The following is a 13,291-nucleotide window of genomic DNA, read 5'->3' as shown; positions in this document are numbered from 1 at the left end:
TGGCCAAGACAAACTCATCTAAGCTACACGGTAATGCAATTTGGCCTCATATATAGTTGGGTTTTTGGGTTTTTTTTTGAAGTTGACCCAGCTTAACCTTCAGCCAGAGCAAGTGTTGCATTCTCAAAATGCAATGTTAAAAGAAAAAAAAACAAATCCCCCCACACCCAAAGACTGAATCTGGAGCGCAGCGATAGGAAAAACTGTTGCATGGTGCCTGCCCTGAGCATTATTTTTCCACATGACATTTCCCCTGCCCCTCCCAAAAGCCGCCCAGTCAGTCGGCTGCTGTTTGGGTTGCGGAGAAGCCGGGACCCCGGGGCAAGGACCAGGTCCCCACGGCGCTCTCGGCGGCACGTCCAGCATGACACCGGTGCCTGGGCTTCCCCGACCAGCCCTCTGACCTGCAGGGCAGAGCGGCAGGACTTGGAGAAAGACTCCATTTGTGAAGAAAGCACGTATTTACATCCCTGAGCAAACTCTTTTTAAGAGTATACTCACACGCACAAAACGCACTCGAGAGGCACGCAAGAAAGCTATTCCGAGAGCTCTTTAGACTGGAACGGCGGCATACCAAAGGTGAGCGCAGGTTTTACGTTCAATAAGCTCCTGCTCCACTCTCCGCACTTGACAGCCTGGCCTGAAACAATCCCAAGCGACTCTGATGACGTCTCGCCTCGAACCGATTAAGGCTGAGAAAACCAAGAGCTTCACTTAGGGCTTGTTTCAGGGAGGAGCAGCCAGTTTTCTAAGACAATATTTTTTCGGACTTAGCTTTATTAGCCTGCGATGGGGAGGGGAGGGTAATCCTCGTCATCTGGTGTTTCAGGAACGAGCTGCTTATTTAGCCTAAGGAGAAAGTATAAAACTGCTGAATGRCAACAGCCCAAAGCCTCTGCAATACAGAAGATGAATTTTGCATTTTCAACCAATGAAAAAAGTGAACTTTTTTTTTTTTTTTAAAGGAGTGAAAGGGCAACTACAGAATGAAACAATTACAAATAAGATTAAGGCATCTACTTCTGTTTTTCTATTATTTTTAAATCTTTGCCTATGTTAGGTCACGAGCTTCAGCAATATTTTTGCTATTGCAAACCAGCCTAATCTTATTTATGCAAGTTTCTAATACTTACGCTTCTTAATCTGTGCACTAAGAAACGTGCATCTAAAGCTGCAACACCTAAAAATACAAAAGATTTTTTTTTCTTTTTTGAAAAAGTGATATTCCTCAAGAAATTCACATTTGAATCAGGTTCTCTTTCTTCTGCTACTATTTAAGGGTAATAACAAAGTTGTGTAATTTAACCTAAAAAAAGAAGACAACAAAAATTCAGTAAATGAACCCAAAAAATCATTAAGGGGATTTCTAAATCCCTGTTTAATGAAGCATAACAGATAGGGCTGTTTTATGTTCCCGCTGTCTTTTCTTAAGGTAAGCCTGGGTTTTGGTTGTTTTTGTATTGTTTCTATAGTTTTAATAGAGCAAAGCGTCGCCCAGAAATTGAAGACTCCTACAGCATTCAATGACTACTTATCCCGATTCAAAGGTGAGGCGCTCGGGCCTCTCCTCCTCTCGCTGCGCGCCTCCAGGACAAGCCTGGGGCCGCAGGGGTTGGACGGCAGGACGACCCCGAGCCGGCTCGCCGCAGCCCTCCCGGCCTTTCCCGTAAGGTCCCACAAGCGCAGCCCTTGGCCGCTCCCAACCGCATCCCTCCCAATCCCCCCAAACATTTCGGGCACCCGCGACCTGGAGGTGTTTTCCGAGTCAGGACACTGAACAAACGCTCGCACAAGTGCCAAGGAGGGAGCAACGGGGCAGGAAAGACGGCAGAGCCCACCAAAACCACCGCTTTCCAAGGCAGGGAGCCTCGCCAAGCCTCAGCGCTACGCTGCTGCGCGCAGGGGCTGGCCACGGTAATCCTGGATGTGCAGCCCAGACACAGCTCTTTGCTAACGTATTTTCAACAGGTCAAAGCCCTCTTGCCATGTAATTGCACCTGTGAACAGTTCCCTTAAATGTTTAACTTCATTCCTTCATCCCATCGGATCTGAAGGTATGGACAGGCAAACCAGTTACCTCAAGATAAGCAAGGATGTGACTGAAGAATATGAGTAGTAGCTTGCTGAGCTAAAGCAAGATTTGACTTCATTTTTATTTTTTTTTAAACCTACAGCCTTTGCCAGACTTCTGTCCCCTGTACACCAATCTTTAACAGATCTCATTCCTTGATCACTGATAATTTTTTAAAAAACGCCCTGAAAAATCCCAACTTTATTCCCTCCCTCTGCCTCAGTACATTCCTTCAATTACTGTTTTTGCAGACAAATCACAAGAATGGAGTTATCTGCAGACATCAAGCAGATCAGAGCAATTCTGGAGGAGGGAAGAACAGTCTCATAGCTAAAGACATTAGAGAATGCCATATGGCCGCTTCTGAAATTGGCTTGGTCACCGGTTTTCGTTGAGAGATGACTCCAACCTGTAGCACTTCAGATAAAATGTGATTCCTGCTGCAATTCTAGTGAGGCACATATTGCAGTTGTGAAATTACTAATAGAAGAAAACAACCAGAATTGCTCACCATCACATACCTTTCCACAAGCAATATTTTTTTAAAAATAGACATTAAGTATTATATAGTTTTGTTGTTGCAAAACTGAAGAACGCATTTTTGCAGCCAGAACTAGTGAGTTGATAAAATTAATAATTCAAGAATAGGGTGTATTTCCAGGCTACCAGAGGAAAAGTTATAATATTCACATTTTCCATCAGGATAGGAATTTGCCATTTTTCCTCTCCAACAATTTTGACCTTTGTTAGGCATATGGAAAGTCTAATTTCATATCCTATTGTCAGTCTCAGGCACCAAAAATTAACTTGCTGTTTTTGCTTTCTTACAGCAAACGTTTCAATGAATGCTTCTCTCTTTTGAAATGGAAAGCACATAAGAAACTCGTTTAACTCAAAGCTCTTCTTGTGCTGCTTTTCTTTATCCCTGGAGTAACGTATTATTTTTTTAAGCAAAGCAAACGGAGAGGATTTAGTAGAAAACAATTTGTTTTATTGTTCCATTAATTTTATTTATGTTCAAAGATGTTGCTTTTATCAATCTGGTATGAGAGCAAGGGAAACATCAGGAGGAAGAAACATGACTGCACTTCAAAATGAGGCGTTGAGCAGCACAGGAGCAGGAGTTGTGTGAACCACCTAAAATGATCAGTCATATTAATACAATGCAGTTTTGATAGGTAGCAATTACCAGGTAACAGATAGTCTAAACATCAATCAGAAGGCTACTGCAACCACAGGCTTCGGACCGTGCCCTTACGTTCCTTGCTGCTGGTACACGTGCAAGCTGTCATTACTTAAGGGGGCGGGGGGGAGTCTCTTTCTTAGCAGTTTTGCATTTTCTATTCCATATCTCTTGAAAGTCCTCTGCATCCAGCATGCATCGGACGTTCATAGCGTTCTGTCCAAGCCTYCTACTTGCAACCTTTTCACTATGCTGTTTGTCACTCGGTGCACCTACATCTTTCACAAAAAAACTATCTTTTTCTTGTTGTAGAGCAGAAGTAGCTGGATGCTTGGGCAGCTGGAGAGAGGCCAGCAGGACAAAGAATGTATACTGCTTACTTTATTTACAAACACTTGGGACTTAAAAAACAAACCTTTTCATTTCTGTTTGAATATGATTTTATGTTTTGGTTTTGCATATGATTTTATTCATAACTAGAGAGATATTAGAACTCTAATATGAATAATTATTCATTATAATCTGCAAAAATTTAGTCTCATCTGTTGCAGTCACGGCTGATTGAACAATGAAGTTTACAATTTATTAGCTTGATTTTTAGACTTTTAAATCAACATGAAACAGTGGTATATAGAACCTTCTCCTGCCCTACCTTTTTCTCTCTCTTCTTACTGTAAGGCCTCTGGGAAGCGAGGGCCAAATTAAAAAGCAGCTCCGGGTAGGAAAGAAGGTTCAGCGATTGAGAGGACTGCGACTCTCATCTTTGTTCAGTGGCAAACGTCCTGCGCGATCTTGGACAAAATCTGTGCCCCAGGTTCCTGTCTGTAAAACGGCCTAGCGGTCCTGCCTCTCCTCTCACCCCCACAAGTAGAGAGAGGATAAACACATAAAAGATTATCAGGCCTTAAGACACTATGAATAAAACAGCGAGGGAAGGAATGAAGCGCAGAAGTATGACTTAAGATAATCACGATGGCAGTAATCGCTTTGGAAAATGTTTGCAGGCAAACGTTCAATGAAGAAAAGGCAAGGCGCCTTTTCCTAAGCCACTGCAGAAAAACTGACCAGTTTCCCTAGATTTATTTCTTTAAAGTGCTATTTTTGATCATTCAGCCGTGCCTCTTTCAACAAAGGAAGAAATATTCTTATCCTAAGCAATTATAATCATGATAACACCTTGCCAACAACCTAACACWAATTAAAAAACTCCAGAAAAAGACGGATGCTCTTGCTAACTGCGTCCACCAGGAAGTATTTTTGAGTAAAGAAGTTGCTGTAAGATGCTGCTGCGGAGTTTGTTCTTACATGGTACAGAAGACAAGTTGTTTTTTAAGGCAATATCCCTGATAGCATGTATCGGATAAAAAAAGAAAAAGCGAAGCACCTAACTACAAGAAATGAATGATGATGGAGACCCTGTAAAAGGCCTCTCCTAATGACAAGATATTACTGCACAGGTTAATGAAAACCAAATACCAATTTAACATGCTAACCTTTGAGCAAATTGAGTTCAACTAATCAAGAGCCCTCCAAAAGGGTATTTTGAACTAAGAGAAAAGACTGGAAAAATCATTTACATAAGATGGCTGGTAATGGTGCATTTAATGGCACCGGTGATAAGGAATTATACCAGAGAAATGAGCACATCGTGTAAGACCTATTCCCTAGAGCATTTAATGGGACATCTCCACAGAGCCAAATCCTACCCGTTGGTGCTCACGCACAAGTCCCATTAAAAGCAAGGCAATAACAGACTCTTCTCAGGATATCCCGCCCCCAAAATTGTAAACAGACACAACATCCCAACCCAGACCGGGTTACCTTGTTGCAGAGAGGCTCTCTACGGCAATTTTGATAACAAAAGCACAGCCCCCACCCCCAGATCGGATTATGCATTTCCCTCTCTGAATTCCTCAGGCAGAAGAGGATATTTCACACCCAAAAGCTGCTACCTCCTTATGGACTCAACAAATTATTCCCTGCAGGAGAATGCGACACCAGTCTGAGTACCTCTGTCTGAACACTACTGGATAAAAAAAGAAGTAAGTGTTTGTGGATTTGTAAAAGAGTATCCAGGCTTAGAAAAACTTAGGAAAAAAACATTGAGTATGTACAGGCACACACCAAGGCTGCGTACACATCTGTCCCTCACCTTCTCCTGAGCACCAGCAGAATCTTTAGTTATGGATGTCTAGTACAGACAAGTAACTCTTCATCCCTCTCTAAAACCGAAGGCAGCGCAATTCTTGGGCATTTACCCAGACAGCTAAATGAGAAGTGGTATTTTCCTATATAACAGGAAAGCCCAACTCCCATAAAGGTAAAAATATGTAGCTGGCTTCACACTCCTTATCCACACGCACAGAAACGTCACTAAAGGGTTTTCTTCCATCGTCCCCCCGCAAGCCACATTTGAAGGTCTGCCTTCCACGGCCACCTCCACATCCTCTGAAGATCACTGCAAACAAGTCAGCCTCCCAGCCAAGCACCGCACCTGTGATTTATCACTTGCCATTCGCGCTGTGGCAACCGCGGGCTGCATACCCTCATTTGTCAAACAAAACAGCATCAAATTACCTGGCTTGGAATGAGTCCAGCATCTCCTAACAAGTCCAGGTCTCAATAGATGCAAGATATTAACATTACAATAAAATTGGGGCACATCATCTTTAGGAAATAACATTTTAGAAGAGTATTAAGCTCGGCAATATATTCTCGTTGGTAGTATCAGATAATGCAGCCCTTACGCTAGCCTTTCCGAGCAGGATGTAAAAGCAGTCTTTTCTCCCCTGAAGCTTTCTGATAGGGCAGGAAATGGCTGGCAACTAACAAGTGCTTGCTTTGGCAAAGCCAGCAACGCCGCCGGTCCGTGCCTTTGCTAATATTCTCAAGCTCCTTAAAAATGACCTAATGCACCAGGCACCTTCGGCTTTAGTAGCGTATCAGTATTTTCTTCAAGGCCTTCTTAGTCTTGCCAACTAACTGTCCCATGGAAAGACAATGAGATCGTCATCTAAATGAACATTAATACAATATGATTACTGGAAATAATCAGTACAAACATAAATAAGGAAACTGTAATTGAGCTTATTAAGTAAAACAATACGAGGCCTTTACCCAGGAAAGCATCAGTGAACAACAGGCTCTACATCTGCAACAAAAGCATTTCAGATATTCCACCAAAAAGAAATGGGGATCATGCTCTCAGGCACACTGCTCACGAGGGCTGGTCTCACTAGCCTTTAATAAATTGTTTCTTGATTTCTAAATCATCATTTGTTGAATTTCACTTTGAAAAGCTATGGAACTATTATAGCAGTCACCTAATGGATGCACATTAGTTCTTTTTTGAAAGATATCCAGGAAAGAGTGATCAAGAAAAAAGTAGCTAGCCATAGGTACATAAACCTACTTAAAGCTCCTACTTATGTTTCACTATATCGAGCTTTAATACACTGAGGGGTTTACAAGCCAGAGACCCTGCTCCCCYCACCCTTTCATTTCAGCTGAAGTTTCAGTACTGTGATCCCTGCTGGCTGCACTGAAAAAACACTAACCTAAGACTTTTGGCTAACAGCTGCCTTTCAGTCCTTTCATTCTTCTCTTCATTACTCATTCCTGTTTCATTGTCCCAACAATAAGAAACACATTATGAATCTAAAATTTTCCAGTACTGGGAACCTTGAAATTCATCTGAAAAAAAGATCCCATGGAAATGTGCCTACAGTTAATAAGAGACCCAAACCTTTTGCAAAACTATACTTTGCAGTTAAGGGATTCCATAATTAGAACATAATTACTCGGCCATACAATGCGTCAAATTATGGAGAATGATTATTTGTTAAACTACAGATAAAGGGAAGAATGAATAAATCTGGAGCCACAGATAAAGCCAATTAAATGAAAGTCCTTCCCTTCAGCATTCTTGTAACACTTTGGAGACTGCCTCAGTATCCAGCAGCTAGTTTACATGCACAACTGATGTGATAAAACTTTTACACTATATACATAGCATAAATCCCAGCAGTAAATAATTCAGTACAAGAAACGGCTGCAAAAAGGGACAGCTGGTGCTGACAACACTATCAGCATCTTTGTTACTACATGACATAAAGTTGGTTATGAGTGGAGTAAGATCACGGAGAAGACGACACAAATTCCAGGTTAAGCTTGGAGTTAAGGGGTTTCACTTATTATTTGAATAAGTGCCAGCATCCTTTAAAGTAGTGCTCAAAATGAAACTACCTGTCTTCAAAACACACTAAATGATTCTCTGCATATAAATTTATCAGAGCATGCGCATCTAAAATACTCAGTTGGGAAAGAAAACACACCTCTCCGTTTGGTGTAAATTCTGAAACTCAGTTATTGCAGAGGATATAATTCGACTAATGAATTCAGCCAACTCTACCTTTTAATATATGGAAGAATACAACACAGGGCAGAAATCCACAGAGTCACTTGCTACCTGCAGAGAGACCAGTCCTGTTAACACCGCTGCCTCGGACACCTCCTCGACCGAAGACAACAGCCGTTCGTCCTGACAGCGGCTGGCCGCCGCTCAAAGCTGCAAGAGGACCCAGCAGGACACCGCGGGCAGGAAGGCTCGGTGGAAACCATAAGGAACGATAAGGGCAAATGATATAAAAGTGGTCCCAGAGGAAGCGCTTCCAAACTGAAAGCTGTGCACCCTCTCCTTGGCACACGTATTAAACAGTCACCCACCAGTTGTTCCCCTTCTCCAGTTCAGGATTTCATCCCACTCAAAAGCGCCTACACTGTTGTAAATTGGCAGTTACACCTTCTGCTGGACTTCCGTTCAACTCCGCTGCACCTTGACTTTTTTTCCTACTCCCCCAAGCTCATTAAGTCATAAAAAGAAACTGCCAGTTCTGCAGCTTCGTCACGCAACGCGCAGCACTTCTCCTTACTCAGCGGTGCGCGAGGTCACCAAAACTTCTTGTGGCGAAACACAAAATCAGACCTCGGGTCATGGGTCTGTCTCCTGCCGCTCATCACACAGCACGGCAATCTGCGCCCCGATACGGCTTCAGCGACACAATCCACCCCTAAATTTAAGAGTGACCTATAAATACAGCCTTAATATTCAGTTGGTACAGAAAAAAAAAATAAATCAAGTAAGGAATTAGGTAAAGTACACTGAAAACAGCCAGTGACAAGTATGGTATCCACCCTCTTAAGCAGTAACAATAATTACACTCTTTCAAAGAAACCGAGGTGTAAAAAGACGCTAGTGTCATCTTTTTCTGCACAATAACATAACATTGACTTTTTAAACAAAAGAAAGCATATTTTCTGACCCAAAGCAGAAAGACAGATTATGGCCATTTTAGAGGCCCTGAAAATACTGTTCAGTGAATATAACACTGGGCCACACTGCTCACATAGTGGAAAATTCAAATAAAGATAAATTGAGGCAATGTAATCTTTTAACTGAGGTATGAGACTGGGGATCAACAGATGAGGGATGAGTCTCAGCACCTGAGCCATGTGCCTAACAGCAATATTTATCCAGTTTACAGAAGTGCTGGACAAAAGAAGAAAAACATTATCTAAAATAGCATGTGTACATAAAAGATAAAGTTCCACTAATGTCAGGGCTTTTAAAGAGATCACTTCATCAGTATTTACTTTTTAAATATTACACTGACTTTTTAATCTGCCAAAATCTACAAGAAACTCCCCAAAACTCCAAATCTGCATTATCAAAACATTGATGTAACAGTGGTGAAAAGTTTCAAAGACATATTCAAAGTGGGTAAGTAAGAACTGATTTGTGTAATAAATGCCCAAGCTAGACAGCAGGAAAAACACTGAAAGCAGAGAACTCCACCCTTAAAGTACTATTGCAGGAATGAAAATCAGTTTTTATAATATCTATTAGTCACCTAACTTTACATGTACCATTGAGGAGTAATTCAAAGCCTCTTAAAGTCAAGATTTTCAAGGCAATCCCTGCAAAGGGCGCTGGGGAAGCGGGAATCGTTTTGCAGCTTCTTTCTGACCCCAGACACCACTGAAGTCACCAAGCCAGGGCACTACAGCTGCAGAAAGAAATGTCTTAAAACTTCATCGCTACAGAAAATTAAAAGCTATTTGTGAAAACTAAGTTTTAAAAGAGTTTTAAATCTCGTGCTAAGGAGGCATTTCACGGTTGCTGCTGTAGTGACCACTGTCACTTTTCCACATTTGAACASCAGCAGACGCAGAACCCCTGGAGGTTTGCTCCAAAAAACATCGTTTCTTGTATTCACAAATAAGAGAACTTCCAAGACTTATCAACAATATGGGACATATTATAAAAAGCTGAGTAGCTTTTTAGTTACTTCTAAAGGACCCTAGAAAACTCATGTACCCAGGGCCATGAAAAAGCACTTCTCATTCTGGTTAAAACATCATCAAAATACCATTTGCCTCTTTATAAGCTCAATTAGCCTCTAGATCCCTCTAATGACACTTGTATTTTCTGGTTTGAATAGGAAACCTGTATATTTAAACTTGATGCATTTCAAAAGGAAATCAGAAGAGTTGAATTTCTGTATTTATGAATATTTACTGAAGACATCCATACCTCAGAAACACAAAGTTTTCTCAGGTTATCTGTTACCTTAATGCGGAAGGCTTGTTTCCACTAAATGAGAAGTGCACACACTATAAACTAAACTGCTCCTGAAACGCACATGACATTTAGATATTTTACTTAATGTGTGAATAGCAGCACTACAAGCTAAGACAGTTAAATGCCTATTACACAACTTGTGCCATAATATACTATCAAATTCAACAGCACTGAGCACACCACCCAAGCCTGATTTATTGCTGCTAATTGCTAATTAGGGTTATTTTTGAAGCACTGCTGTTTGCATTGCACCAGATTTGCACTTGGGGAGAAAACAGGATTTACAAGGTCAGAACGAAGTTTAAACATTTGTATACAGACTGTTTCACTGCACTCAGTATCACTAAAAGGTCTTAGCAATTTGAAGACAACAGTATTTACACATGTGATGTTATTAAAAATGGGTACTCCCAACTTTGTGTAAAGCAGTTATTACCATGCAAAAAATTTAGAGTGGGATTGCAATGGTTACAGACACAGCTTTCTAATTAAATAATGGTAGTAATATCACTACACTTCCACATACTACATTAAAAATTGAACACTGCCTCACTAATAATGCACTGTTCATTTGCATAATCTAAGGATCCGAGCTAGCAGCGTTAGCTATAGAGCATCGCGTTATTAAACACTGCCATGCCCATCTCCCGACCCGTCCTGTGGCCCGTCATCACCAGGGAGAGCCCACCAGTAATTCCRGCAGGTGCATTTTTTTAAGCTCCTGACTCTTAAGACCCACTTAAGCACTGTTAGTCATAGGATGATCCTCATGATCAAAACTTAGTTTTTACTTTCAGAAGTCAAATCCCACTCTAGACAATTCCAATTTTAACATCAATCATCTTTACACACCATGGCAGTAGGTCACCTCCATTCAGGTCTCACCAACCTCAGTAATCTAAACTTAAGACATGATTTTTTTGCCAGTTGCCCAGAAAGTTTCTCAAGCCAGGATTTCCCTTGCAGAAAAGCACTAAAAGTGAAACAGCTAAGTTACAGGCAACGGATTTTTATGATAGACTGTATGGGCCACAAAGCTACAATTTTAAAACCCACGAGATTAGAGAAGGTTGAAAACCAAGGAAGTTATTCCTATTCACTGGAGTATTTTCCCCCACCGAAATACTCCCATGGAGCTGATCAGCCTGCTGGGCATCAGCAGAGACAGGACATCACAGAGGCACCAGCGACCCCTGCGCACCAGAAGCAGCTGCACTAAGCTGCGCCACGGGCGAGCTATGCCAAGCAAGGGATGAAGAACAGAAGAGGACAAACCTGATTTCCAGGCCCAAAATTCAGCTGCAGCAGTCAGTACTTTAACTGACTTGATTGACTGTAAAAGTGGACTATGAAAAAGTGTTGCAAAATATAATCCCTTCAAAAATAAGGCTTCAGTTAGGTTAGACTGGATGTGGGACACTTGCATGCACCTAGCGCAGAACTGACTACAGCAAGGAAGTATGAAGGTAAGTGACCCCTAATCAAGAAAACATGACGTGTCTAGACTTACCAAAGGTTTCTCTTGAATTATGACCTTAGTTCAGAGTTATTTTTATGATTTGCTATAACTCTTTCCAAATCTTCCCTAATTATTAGCTGTATCAGCAKTATGAGAGCCATATGAAAGTTAGTACTCTGTTATTTTTAATTTCAAGAGACCAATTGCATTTCCAAATGTACTGCTAGCATAATCCAGTCAGGCTGTGCCTTTATAAATCCAGTGAGTTTTCCTGACATATTATCCCAGAGATGAAGACAGCTAGCATGAAATCTCAGAGGAGGGGGGATTCACAGCAGGATCCATGGCTTCATGAACTTTAACATGGAGTTATTCTTAAATGTTAACATCAAGAAACAAAAATGTGGTTCTTTCTATGCCTTCCCAAGGAGGCTGCTCAGAGAGCTTGCTTTTGGTAGGAACGAACATCCCTAGAAACACATTTGTATTTCGGCAGCATTTGGGAGCCTGAATCTAGGAGCTCCCAAAGTGGAGCAGCTCCCACTGCAGCAAGTGCTACACAAACAGGACAAACACATTTTTCCAGCCCCAAAGCATGTATGCTATGGTAATCAGCTCTTCCCTTAGTGTGGGGACACAGTTCCCAATGGTGTTTTAATGGAAAATATATTTACAGCAATAGAAGGCTGCTTACAGACCAGCTGTTCCTTCCTGCTCTCCACTTTGTTTTTAAAGGAAAGCTGTGCTTCTCCTTCCTATCCTCCCCCACCAGCTTTCTACAAGTACAAAGGGACTGCAGCACACGCCAAGGGTCAGACCTCTTCAGCGCTAGCTGACAGGAAGGGGCTGGATGCCACGGGAGTTGGTGTTTTCCTCTCTATTACACCACATAATACAGCTTCTTTGCTCTTTTGAATAATCCTACTCATTTAACACACGCCCTCAGAAAAGACCTGCAACATCGCAAGTTGGGGCTCCACGGCAGCCACGTGCCTCAACAGCTTCAGCCTATTTCAGAAGTTGACCAACGAATGCAAGGTGCACAGAGCGGCAGCAGATCAGCGACGGGACAGCCCCGCGCTACGACCACGCTCTCCCTGCGACAGCGATGGACAAGCGCCAGCCGGAGGAAGCGCCAGCCCAATCCTCCCCCCAAAACGCAGAGCACTGCACAGGCTCAGCCCACGCACTGCTCGGAGACGACTGACTCAGGGCATTGAGTCTGACCTCAGGACCTCTCAGGAAAAGTGACTTGGAGGAAGCACTGGGAGGTGGGAAGGGTAGAAACGCATCGTAGGAAATAGTTATTCTCCTGACTCAAGGAAAAATMCAGCTCTGATTGGAAATTATGAGCAAACCTTTAAATCCCCCCCACTTTTGCTTACTCCACCCTGTCATGGAGAATTCTGTTTTACCATTGCAAAAGCTGTCCTTGAGACAGGCTGCATGTGTTCGTACAGCATGCAGCAGCATGGACCTTCTTTAAAACCTTGTGGGCATTGCTACAACATAAACGTTCAGAATGAGAGCAATTACTTCTGACTGCACTAATGAGGCAGGCATGCTGTTTCTGTACTATATATACATTATACACAAATTTCATTTAACAAGTATCTTGGCTATGATGTAAACCCATCCTGACTTAATTTGTTTGCACACATTTGGACTGAAAATTAAAATTAATAGAAAGCTATAATAAATAAAAACTCCTGCTGGTCTGTGTGAATGTTCAAGAAGGCAAAGAAGCATTTAATTCCCCCATAACCTCAGCACAGAGTTTACCGATTCCCAATTACTAAACAGCCACGTCAGGCACCATGTATTGACTGGGTGGGGGGGAGGTGATGGGGAGGGGGACCCAGAATGGAGGAGTTTTCTCCATTCAGCAGGCAATTTTCCCCTCTCAGTACAGAGGGGGGGACTAATGCACGTAAATCC

The 13,291-nt window shown here is 42.1% G+C and overlaps 1 long non-coding RNA gene across 2 annotated transcripts; it reads left to right on the top strand.

Annotated features, from left to right (window-relative positions):
* The first annotated feature begins 286 nt into the window (after positions 1-286).
* Positions 287-13,048, top strand: LOC112962565. Of its 2 annotated transcripts, XR_003252351.1 has the most exons (4): positions 287-579; positions 1,473-1,547; positions 3,567-5,296; positions 12,300-13,048. It is a non-coding gene; the product is annotated as an uncharacterized LOC112962565 (long non-coding RNA). The 2 variants fall into 2 exon arrangements; XR_003252350.1 differs by lacking the exon at positions 12,300-13,048 and having other exon boundaries at positions 3,567-9,432.
* Positions 13,049-13,291: the final 243 nt, after the last annotated feature.

This window comes from Apteryx rowi, unplaced genomic scaffold (genome assembly GCF_003343035.1).
Source record: "Apteryx rowi isolate R43461 unplaced genomic scaffold, aptRow1 scaffold_15, whole genome shotgun sequence".
NCBI lineage: Eukaryota > Metazoa > Chordata > Aves > Apterygiformes > Apterygidae > Apteryx > Apteryx rowi.
This window is presented reverse-complemented; position numbering and strand designations above follow the sequence as displayed.